The following is a 12,238-nucleotide window of genomic DNA, read 5'->3' as shown; positions in this document are numbered from 1 at the left end:
ATTGTCGCTTGCTTAAAAAATTGCATCAAATTAGTAGATTAATATTGTTGCAATCACTTTCACAGTGTACTTACTTCAGGGTCGTACTGCATCAGTACCCTACTGGCTCCAGTCTTAATAGCCCCCACTGAGCTCCTCTCATTAGGGCTTGCCTGTTTAAAGGAGACTGTGTCTTTGAGGCTTAGGACTGAAGATATGCAGACACTAGACACAATGAAATAGAACCCACCGATATAAAATATGTATGTCCTTTTTAAAAGTCATCTGCAATTTTTCAACATTGATGTTTGACAGTGAATGACTTTTCTGACATTTACTTTTTGACTTCATTTTTCCCCGCATCGTAAAAGTAAACCGGTCCTCCCTCCAACTACACAAAAAGGCTTGAAGGATAGGATAGGAGGGGATAGATTTACCAAATTTAAATATCTCTCCTGACTTATGGAGCAATTAAGGACAGCATCATTTTGGAGTGTGCATTTTTTGTAACGTGTTAATATCCCAAAATGTATTCATCAATCAATTTCATTGGAAAAGGTAGGCCTGTTTTCCTCTGCAAAGCACAGACACAATTCAGCTCGACCAGCCTTGGCTTTGGGTGGTCTGGTTTTTCACTTGAAAATTGGACTGCCACAGTAGTAACCAAACAGGAATAGGATCAGAATCGGTCGAAAGCATGCACGGAGTTAGCTGCAGCTTGTTAAGTGCGGAGGCTTCAAAATAGTGTGCAACAAGCATTCCCCAATAAGAACAGGGAGAGGTGATGCAGGCGTACAGTTTGGGAATTTCTTTCACACTGGGTGTCATAATACAAAATGACACATATTAACGATAATTTTTTTTGTGGATTTTGTATGGGGAGAAATCTGCACATTTCTCTCCATCCAAAACTGTGACTGTATGATGTCAGTGTGTAATGCTAAATACGTCTTGTAGACACTAATTGTTATAGAAAAAGGTAATTGCAACCACCTGGGAATGGCCAATTGCAGCTCGGACCTGATTGGGCTGAAGCTCAGGTGAACTCCTTTTAAAAGGGGATTGAGGAAGTCACTGCGGGCTGGACAGTTTGGAGAGCATTGGTACAGCTGTTCAGCTAAACCTGGTTTGCTGTTTCCAATTGCAATAAAGAAAACTGGAAAATCTCCTTCCTGGATCCTGGCTGAATCGACTTTTTAATATTCTTTTTACACATGTCCCGCTGTTTCCCCGCATAACGCTGGGCAATGCGCATGGAAGTGGATACAAAGAAGCAATTACCACGACTGGACGGGAGGGTCCAAATTTCGAGACCTTTGGATAGTGTAATGAATGTCTTGGGTGAGTCATTATAATTGTTCGTATCGATGAATTTGTGCATGACTGTAAGTTTGTGAGTTATAGTGTGTGAGGAGGTTGACTTATCTTTCAGGTTCCACCATTTTGACCCACCTTTTTGTGTACCAATGAGCAACTTTAGTTTTCATTTGATGTGGTCTACAGCTTTTGTTAGTCTATCATTATGATAGATTTGTGAACTGATAGGTTGAATTTTATTCTCCGCACTTCCTTTCCGAAACCACTTAGACCCCATTTGTTCAGGGCTTGGGTGTTTGCTTTTTTTTCTTGTTAGTTTCCCAACCAGTGACCCCATCTAAGACTTGGATCTGAGGGAAACGTAACAGGCTGGTAGCCGCAGTAAGCAGATGACTTATTTGGGATGACACTGAGGACAGCAAGGAAATGGACTGCTGCGGCAAAATGAAAGCTGGGGATTTCAAGACTGGTGTTCAGTACTCACACACGGCACCAAGATATGCTAATGTTAGCATGTGTGATTTCTCCCCCCCCCCCCCACCCATTTCCTTTCCAGACATGTCGTTAAAATTTACAATGACGTGGATGGATATGCGCGATCATTTCGTGTCCAAAAGTTGTTGTGCTTAGAAAGTTCCAATAATCCTCAAATTTATACAAATTATATTACCTTTTACCAGGATCTTTACTCACTTTCTATAAACCATAATAAAAGAAAAACCCGGACTTCTCTGACGCTTCCACATTACAACAGAAGTGCTGATAGTCTGCCAGTAATCCGGTGGTGCCACGGGCTTCCTAATAAAGTGAAAGACTATCCTGTGAGACAAACACTTGATGTGACACTGCTGGGCTTTTTGGCAGCACATCAGACATTCCGCTGTGTCTTTTAAATTAGAAAGACACAAACAGGTCGCACGGTCAAAACAACAACGCTCCAACTTCAAACTATTGAGATGGAGTCTTTTGGACTGATGTTGAGGGTAAAATGCTGAAAAATGTACTGGAATTAGAATGTGGTGATTGCAGTTCGAAGTCACGAAGTGAATAGCAGAAAAGCTCACTCATCTTAATTTAAAAAAAAAAAATCGATACATCCATCCAGTGTCCAAACCACTTATCTTCACTTGGTGTGCTGCATATTTATTTTTTGTATTATTGCATTTGGCCACTCAAAAGAACCTGTTGGTCCTGCTGGCAGAACTGCAGTGATGCTCCAAGAATAAAAAAAAATTGTCACCTTAAAGTGGCGAGAGCTGCAATGTTTTTGCCCATTCCTTCTTCAAAGCATTGTCATGAAGTAGTGATCACTGGTGATGAAGCAGGGAACAAATGTGTCTTGGATAGTTTCAGGATTCAATTAGAGATGAAGCAAAATTATGAATAAGATGAGTCCAGTGTTGCCTGCCGCTTGCTGTTTGTCAGCTTCAATTATCCCGGACACGTGAGTAATCTTATTTGCAATTAGAATTCCAGTAAGAATGAACAGATGAAAGAGAGAGATGGGTAAATACTTGACGTGAAATTAGACATAAAGGAGAATGCAGTGTGCAAATGCGATGGGAATCCCATTGGCATGTCCCTTTTCGAAACATATGCAATTACCATTGGCGGTATAATGACAGATAAATGCGGGTACACTGATTTCACAAGTGAAGTAATTGGATAAGGATCGGAGCATTAGCATATTTTAGATAACACAATGGTAGCAAAATTCATTTCCATCTCATTATCCAGCATTGATCTGAACCGAGATGATCAGAAACTGTTAGAACGTGCATTTTGATGAAGGTTTCATTAATATTGAAATGACTCTATTGTTTCCCTGAGATCCTTGTCCATCAAGCTCATTCCTGCCGCAAGTCTAATGGAATATGACACAAAATGCGGGCGCCGTTACATAACTGAGCCAACTAATTGCAACAAAACACATTTTATCTTTGGCTTATCCATATTTAATTCGCCACTTCAATGCATTCGTGTATTGTGTATAATGGACATATTCTTTTCAAAGAGCAAAGACAAAAAGGAACAAGGAGAGACAGAAAAAAATGGTCACCGAGTTACTCAAAGAGAACCTACGTTGTGTAAAAAAAAATCTTAGGCCACCACTTTTATTGCTGTTTTTCATCGCAGTCATTGTGACAGAGTAAAACCAGAAATAATATCAGATCCTGGTTTATGAAAAAATATATTCCATGGAGCAGTGGATGCAGGCCAATTGGGCGATGAAATTTTTTCCATTTTAGTGAAAAGTTACAGTTCCTAAAACTGCAGATACTGGCATTCTCATTGACTCGCGACGGCGTCGATGGGCGAATGAAACAACACATCGAACTGTGGCCTGAGATGTTTGAACACAACAGTGAAGGACTTTCTTCTTCCATACCTGTCAACCTCGGCTAATAGCTGCCCTTATCAATGATTACGATTCCCCTTACAAAGCAACAAAAACCCGTATTACGGTTTACCGCGCATGCACACATCATGCTTTATCAATCCGACCGTATGCAGCGATGAAAAAATATATATGATTGAGGATTTCTTTTGCTGGTTTGCCGTGACAATAGTAGCGATCGACGACGGCATTGTCGTTGGCTACCAGCAGGTGAGACGATCTGGATTTGAGCCAAAATGGTCTTTGTGAGATCGGTTCACAATTGTTTTGTTTTGTTTTTTTTTCCCGTATAAAAGTTGTAATATGCCGTACATGATTTGAAATGATAAAAAAAACGTATAAAATACGGGGAAAACGTACAAGTTGACAGGTATGTTCTTCATATTTATTGCAATGTGCTGTGGCGCATGAAAGCATATTTTAGAACGGAGTGTCTCAACGTTTCAGCTTGGTGAAGTCTTGCATAATTTAAAGGACATATAGCATCAACATTGTTAATTTTCAACCTCACATTGAGTACTTTTTTTGCTCACGAAAATGAAACTGGCATTGACTTTCAGCAACGTCAATCCATTTCCATCAATCTGTGAATCACAAATTTCCGCAAAACGCTCTTTTTTTTCATGACCAAAATCGTTACACGCCCAAGTGTTGGTGTGATGTCAGCGTCATAACTGGACACCAAATTCGCTGTGTCGCCATAGTGGACAAAGGAGCGAACTTATGGTACTATATAGTTGCAGAATTTCCTCATTCTATGTACGGTCTTTGTCAAGTGGACCCCCCCCCCCACCTCCTAAATGACAACTTTTCAGGAAAATTTGAGCTTAAGTTTCCAAAACACGGCTTTGTTTACCCTTTCATACACCCTGTAACCTGATAACATAAGATGTCAAACGTAGTAACCGCTGTCCCCGAAAGGGTTAAACTTGTTACCATACTATGCGTTGTTATCACAAACTGTCACACACGCCCATCAACACAACAGCACCACAAAATGATGTCCATCGCGACTTCAATGCGCTAAATGAATAAATAATGCCGTTTTGGACGTAAATGCGGCCTTTTTTTTTTTTTTCTGCAGAGATTCTTTTTAAATCGAGGATTATAAATACACTTGCCAGCGTTCGGAGGGGGTCTTTTTCAATATGACATAATTCCTGACATAGTTCCTGCCGACTGCTGTCAGGCTATTGAATAGACGGTCCTGAAAACCTGGACTCACCCCCACTCACCCATTTTTAATATGCTTATACAGTATTTATATTTTATGTTTGATATAGTATTTGTCTTCTACTTTCTCCCTTTCATAATTTCGCTGCTGTAAATTGGAAATTTTCTCCATTGTGAGAGAGATAAAGGTTTTCTTATTCTTATTCTTCTTATATAAATGTGAGGTAGATGCGCTAACCGCCATACTGAGGTATGAGTATGGAAGTGAAGACACCAGAAGATAATAAGGGGCAAGTCTGATGTATTTTCGTTTAACATTTTGACAACAATGAGAGAATTCATGTGGCATGTTCATCCGCAAATTTTGCAAATAAAAGGACACCAAAAAAAAAAGATAAACCAGCCTACATGATTAAGCGGTGAACTAAAGAAAATAGCACAATTCTATCAGCTGTCAAAATCAAAGCCGCTCCTCCAATTGTTTTAGTGTAGGGACTAAAAGTGTGTTTTCTATTTATATCCCCACACGAATATCTGTTAGCTTGGCTCTCCAAGCCAGACACACGGTTCAATCTCTTGCTGTGTTGAGGAATGAAAGAGACAGAGATGCAGGGTAGCATTCGACAATTGTGACGCCACTCCAGAAGCACGTATGCAGTGCACGCTCACAACACCTGTTGAAATGCACTACAGGACACAAACAACATAAAAATAAAAGACTAAAAAAAAAATAAATAAAAATAAAAAAAATCCAGCCAGAATGTATTGAATGAAATTCTGCATCATAACGGTTGCAGAAAAAAAAAAATATGGATGGCAGCAAAAACACAACAGCCTGACAAGGGACTGTATGAGGCCTTGGCTGCTGGGTGAATGTGTCAAAGTGAGGCCCCCTGTCGGAGGGGATTTAGGCCCGAGCCAAAAAATGAAACAACCCTAACCTCAGCACGTAGCCTTGTGGTGTTTTGCCTCATCTAGTCTCTGGAATAAACATGTGCGTGTTGCTCTGCGTCAACACAATTGTCTCCGTGGATCTTCTGGAATCAGTCATACCGTGCGCATGAATATGGGACTTGACATTCAGTGACGTATTTCATTCTAGAGTTTGGGGATGTATTTCTTCTTGCATGAACATCTCAGCGCACATCCCGCAGCCTGAGCCCCATGGCCCAGATTTCATTAGCAGCCTTTCGACTAGCGTCATCCGCCTCTGACATGCATCTTGCAAATGAACGTCAATATCTAGACTGTCGAAAGAAGAGCGGAGGTTCCGGCTAAAGAGCAGGCTCAACTGTGCTCCTAAATGTTCTGTTATGCATAACCAAATCCAAGGAAATCAAAGTGAGTTCCACAGGCAACCGGTTGACACAACACATTTGTACATTTGTTTTCAAAGAACATTAACTAGCATGCAGATTACCGTATTTTCCGCACTATAAGGCGCTTCGGAGTATAAGGTGCACCTTCAATGAATGGCCTATTTTATTCCTGTTTTCACATATGGGGCGCACTACATTATAAGTCGCATAGAATAGAAGTTACAAAGGTGATTGTGGTTCATTATGCATCCACTAGATGGAGCTACACTAAAGGGAACACAATACAAAACAGCTGTATTTCACAACCGCTGCAGCTGAAACAAAGACCTTACAGAACATTTAAATTACGACGTGCAAGAAATCTGAATATTGATCCATATATAAGGTAATTCGGATTATAAGGCGCACTGTTGGCTTTTGAGAAAATGTTATGCTTTTAGGTGCGCCTTATAGTGTGGAAAATACGGTACATTAAATACTGAGATGAAACGGGAATGTGCTGATGTGGAAAGAGCCCTCACATAAACACAAAACACAGATGACTTGGCTGTGCACAGTGTCCATTTATTGTATTGTAGCCATGAATGAGATGCAAGTACTGGTATGAAACAGGGACGTCTCACAAATGTGCTCAAGTTCCAGAAAATTTGGGGTCCAAGTCTTGCACATGACGCCAGTTCGACCTTTAAATTTCTATGCAACGTCTTTGGCATGAATATATTTTGGGTGTCCTTCCAAAAGGTAGGCTGTAACCTTTTTACAGTGCCCATTTTATACAATATGCCTTTGAGCTTTAACTTTGGCATTGTCGACACTCAGTTAATTATGAGTCTTTTTCTTTTTTTATCTGCAATGTCAACTTGTCAAAAAACATGCCTCCCGCTAATGTCGCAGCAGAATATTTGTATGATTTATGGCGCTTGTTGAAAGTGGCCCAGCATGACGGTAAACCCCAAATGTCCCCTTGAACTTTCCATGGACCTTTCCTTATGCATACATTGTTGCTCTCTATCCTGATGATTACTTGCACTGTCTGCAATTGTATGCTTGGCCGTAGCGCTATAATTTATATGGCAAAGAACAAGCTCCAAAATCCAACATGAACAAATGTGGTAGTTTAATTGAGGGGTAGGTTCTTCCTCAGAAATTTGTCATCATCTTCCTGAGAAAGAGAGAGAGAGAGAGAGAGAGAGAGGAAACAGACCTAACAATGCCACCGACGACTCCGAAAAGGGTGGCAAGAACGTGCTCTCAACATTGAATCTCGGATAATTTAGAATGTAAATTGACAGGGTTGCTCTGTGTGGCTTCGGTTTGCTATCCATAATAGAATCGCTTTTGCATCTTGACTGTGGATTGTGACCGATAAGTCCATTTGACCAACATAAACATGTAATTATTGTGGCGTTCTGTAGGATGAAATGTGGAAGTGATACAATCTAGACACAATACTGACCAAATGGCTCTAAAAGAAATAAAGGCTGGACAAATGAGAAAAGCAACAACTACATCTAAATGTGTCTATCGCTTAGGCATTTTTGTATATCAAATGCCACCATTTTTTTTTTTTTTTGCCCATGGTTTGCAACAGCATCGCTTTTCTTCAACCACAAAGTGGGAGGAGATGAGAGTAGAAAGAAGGGAATAGTTGTGAAGGTCAGGATAAGGATAGGGTGAAAAAAAAATAACAAGCTAAAAAGAAGCGCACACAAGTAGTAAGACAGGGGAAAAAAAACGCGTCATTTCGTCTCTGCGCAAGTGGAGTGAAACAGGTTTGAAAGGTGACTATCCTGAATCTACTATCAAAGGAAGTTTGCAACAATCGCCTTTGTGTTTGAACTTTTCTGTGATTTATGGCTCGGTGGGTTTCCTGGCTTCAGCAGCTCATTTTCTACTCCATCCACCGACATCAATTACCGTGCACAAGAGAAGGCTTAGAGCAGCACGTTGTTAAAAATGTAGTCAAGAGATGCATCAGGCTGGTCCTCCCCATATCAAGAAAGCTGTAATAATTTGTCTGAATGTTCAATGGCACAGAATAGGAGGCACATACCACACAACACACGTTGATGAAGATGGTAAAGCTGTAGCAGAAAATACATTGTGTACCTATTACAACATTTGTATTGATCATGTGCGTGTATATGTGTGCGCGCGTGAGTAAGTCAACTGGAAAAAAAAAAAAAGACGGAAGCCAGGTTAAGAGGTCACGGTGAGGAAAAGCAAAGTGTGTCTTGCGGGAGAAGAACGGGCAGAGATTAGGGGCCAGAAAGAGCTTGATGAGGCGTCGGAATGGACCAGTGTAGCAGCACCACACGTACAGTGTATGAGGAAAAATAAAAAAAGCGAACCACGTATGAATGACTGGGAGCGGGAAGAAGTGACAAAGAGTAAACGAGAATGACATGATTAAATAGATGGGGGAGGGGGGAGAGGGAAGATGATAGATAGAAACAAGGAGAAGCGGGCGGGATGCCATCATAGCGATACCAATTTGGAAAATGTCCCAGAAAGGCGCTGTGGGGAAACATGAAGAATCACAGAAATAGACACATTTGGAACAGGGATCAGTTGATTCTGCCTGCATAAACTGTTTCATTAGTGGCTACTGCAAGTCTTATTGGTTATTGTTTCTAATATTGAAAATCACATCCATACATTCTGACTTTCGGCGCAAAACAGGATACGCTGTCGACTGGTCACCAGTCAAAAATGGGCACATAGCTTCACATCTATAGACAAGTTAAAGTATTCCATTAACTGGGCATGCATGTTTTTGGAGTGTGGAAGTAAACCCGAGTAGGAGGAAATCCACACAAGCAGGAGGAGAACATATAAACGCAACAATTTCTTCCCATCCAAAAAAAATGCATGAGCGGTGGTTTATGTGGTTTGAAAGGTGTGACTGTAAAGGAGAGAAGGAGCTTTTTGGAATCGCCTTAAAGTTTCACACCCACTGTGACCCAAAAAGATGAGAGGGGGAAAAAATACTTTCTTCACTGAATAGAAAACTAGGACATGATAATCATCTGTTCAGTGAAATCGTGAAAGAAATGAGAATGGATATCGGCATCCTAAATGAAATCATTGCTCCTTCACTCACAAATGCCCGATTGATTTTTCTTCTTCTTTTCTTCCCCATACACTCATCCGACTCAGCAAGGCTCTTTATCTTAGTTTCAGACTCCAACTGAGTGCCATCTGTTGAGATAGATTGACACTACTTTGTTGGTTAAGTACAGAGCACAAGTTTGCAAACAAGCCCTGAAAATACATGAAATGAAAACCGATATAAATTCAGTGCTTTGTTCATTTAAATGGGGTTTAATAAAGGGGGGGTTTCTCATGTTGAATCGCCTCCACCTTCATCTTCTACTACGTATTTACTAAGTAACTTTAAAATTTATATCTAAAAAAATTAATATGAAAACCTTGAATAAAGAAAAAAGAAATGCATTTTCCTACATAGACATACACAATGTCCACTTTTTGCACACGCTGTTCATTTCATTTTTTAAACTCAATGTCATGTCAGTCAATACATTCCTCAACAATTATTATCACTCCCATTCCATAATAAACAGTTTAAAACCACCACAATGACATTTTTTTTAAACTTTGTACCCCTATCCAGTGGATGCATGTTGACCACATAGTCTTACGAAAAAAAAAAAGGGCGGGGTTGTCAAATCATAGTTCTCATGGAATCAACATTTCATCTAAGTCAAAGGAAGTTTGATTTACACTTGTCAATAAGTGTGCAGGGGCGTGTATGTGGTGAGCAATCAATCATGTGCCACTTATCAGATGCTAACACTGTTTGCTAATGCTAATCTGTGCAGTCAACAAAAGTGGAGCTTTGCTTTCCTTTCGGCTTTGACGTCGTGTTTGGCAGAAAAGTATGGTGCATTTCCGCCGTAAATAGCTACAATGACACTTTACAATCAGAAAGGCTTGTTCCCATCAAGTATATGTGACGCAATCAATCGAGAACCGTATGAGTAGCGCTAGCTACTTGATTGGTACAACAAAAAAGCAGTACTGAAAAGTAAGCTGGATATTTTGGGTCCTTTTTTTTAGAAGAGACACAATAAAATCCATACCGTATTGACCTGGGACAATCCATATCAATTGTTTGGACATTTCACAGAATGATTTTCTCGTGGAAATGCCTAGTAAGGTTCCAAACGAATTGTCATAAAGGGGCCGTATTTCCTTCGGCAAAAATAAGATCATCAGTTGAGGTCTGAGTCATATGCACTTTTTTTGTAATAAAAGGAATACCCACTGAAGTTTTAATATAAAAGAGTGAGGTCCACCGCTGCAGAGAAGTCCAAAGAGAGATTGGGAAGCAAAACAAAACATACGGAAAAAGAGATATGAGAAGGGGACCAAAAGGAGAGATTTTAAATGACAGGATATGGGATGTTTTGAAATGAGAAGGCAGAAATGAAAGTGGGGCGGAATAAAAGAGCAAGATAAGAAAAGAATAACAACAAAAAAGAGCTGCATTTTTTTTTTTTCTGGAGTACAGCATGCTGGTCGTCTGACAAAGGAAAACTTTGCTGATTACAGTGGAAGGAGGGGGTAGTAGGAGTGGGGTTCTCATGGAATAATCGGAAACTTTCAAACAGTCTTAACACTGACAGGGAAGTCCAGTTTAGAGACTGAGAACTGTTGGGAAGTTGTGTAATGTGAACACGTTCTATATTCCATACCCACAGTATGTCATACAGTAGTTTGCTCATACTTTGTTGGCATGATGATTATAACCTAGAGAGAAAGAAAACAACACTGTTCCAAAAATAACTGAACCATTGTTTCTCTCTCTCATGTGTTTAATTATTGAACATATGTTTCTATTCTGTAGGTGTGATTGTACAATATGTGTGTAAACTCATCCGCTCTGTTAGGATTGAACTGCATCTCAACAGCAATAGTAACCACACACTCAAAGCTTTCTTCCTTGCCCGAAGACAAAATTGCAGAGAACTTGGTGCACATCCTGTTTGGGACATGTTGTCATTGGCTTGTAAAAAAAGAGGTAAATGTGATGGCAAACACCGCCAGAACAAACAACATTTGCGCTCAAGCTTTCATCCATTCAGAGAGTAAAGGTAAAATCCGGTCAAGGAGCATTTTCTGGTTGACCATCACCAATCATGAAAAACCAAGCAGAACCTGAAAAATAAAGAGAGGAAAGAAAACGAATGTGAAAATGTTATGTTAAATATTCATTCTGCTTTCATGCTTTTGAAGTCAATTTGTCTATGAAAACCTAAAGTCTGTGTCTCACTGAGTGACCAAAGTTTTGCACGTGTGTGCGCACCTTGTTTTTTTGGGGGTTTTTTTTGTCAGGGTTCGTTCAATGTTGCGGACAGTTACAGAGATCTCCACTAGACATTCCCAAACAGTTTTAATGGTAGTAAACCTTCCTTTTTGAATGTGTGCAAATCTGTTTGAGACTATTAAAACTATTGATGAAAGTCTTGGTGACGGTTCGCGACTGTGAACGAACCTTGACATAAAAAAAAAACAAAAAAAAAAAACGTGCGAGGTGCACACAACCTTGCAAACCATCGCCACTTAGTGGGAGGCGGCCTTCCTGTATATAGCGGTCTGAAATCACTGACTATAAGAATAAAAAAATTTCAATGCGGAGAACTATTTTCCAGAATACAAGGTTGCATGTAAACCCAGTGAATAGCTGAATATGTTTGCAGTTCCTGTGTGCTATGCAGGAAAGCAGACTACTGCATAGCAGGAAAAACAGTCAAAAAGTAACAAAAACTACAATAAAAATTACAAATTGACCCTTTCGGGGACAGCGGTTACTACAGTGGACAGCTCATCATGTTATCAGTTTACATGGGGGCATGAAAGGGTTAAACTAGCCTTACCCCAAAAAAGATTTAAACCTTGATGGTATTTAAGTGAACAGCCCAGTATGAATTAATAATTCACATGGCAAAGTGATGATCATGTCGTTTTAATCATGAACTGTATTCAGATGCATTCGTCAACTTCTTACCTTGGCTATAGTTTGCAGGTT

The sequence above is a fragment of the Hippocampus comes genome, unplaced genomic scaffold, assembly GCF_001891065.2.
Source record: "Hippocampus comes isolate QL1 unplaced genomic scaffold, H_comes_QL1_v1.1 scaffold101, whole genome shotgun sequence".
In the NCBI taxonomy this organism is placed as follows: Eukaryota; Metazoa; Chordata; class Actinopteri; order Syngnathiformes; family Syngnathidae; genus Hippocampus; species Hippocampus comes.
The sequence above is the reverse complement of the archived record's forward strand: the minus strand, read 5'-3'. Positions refer to the sequence as shown.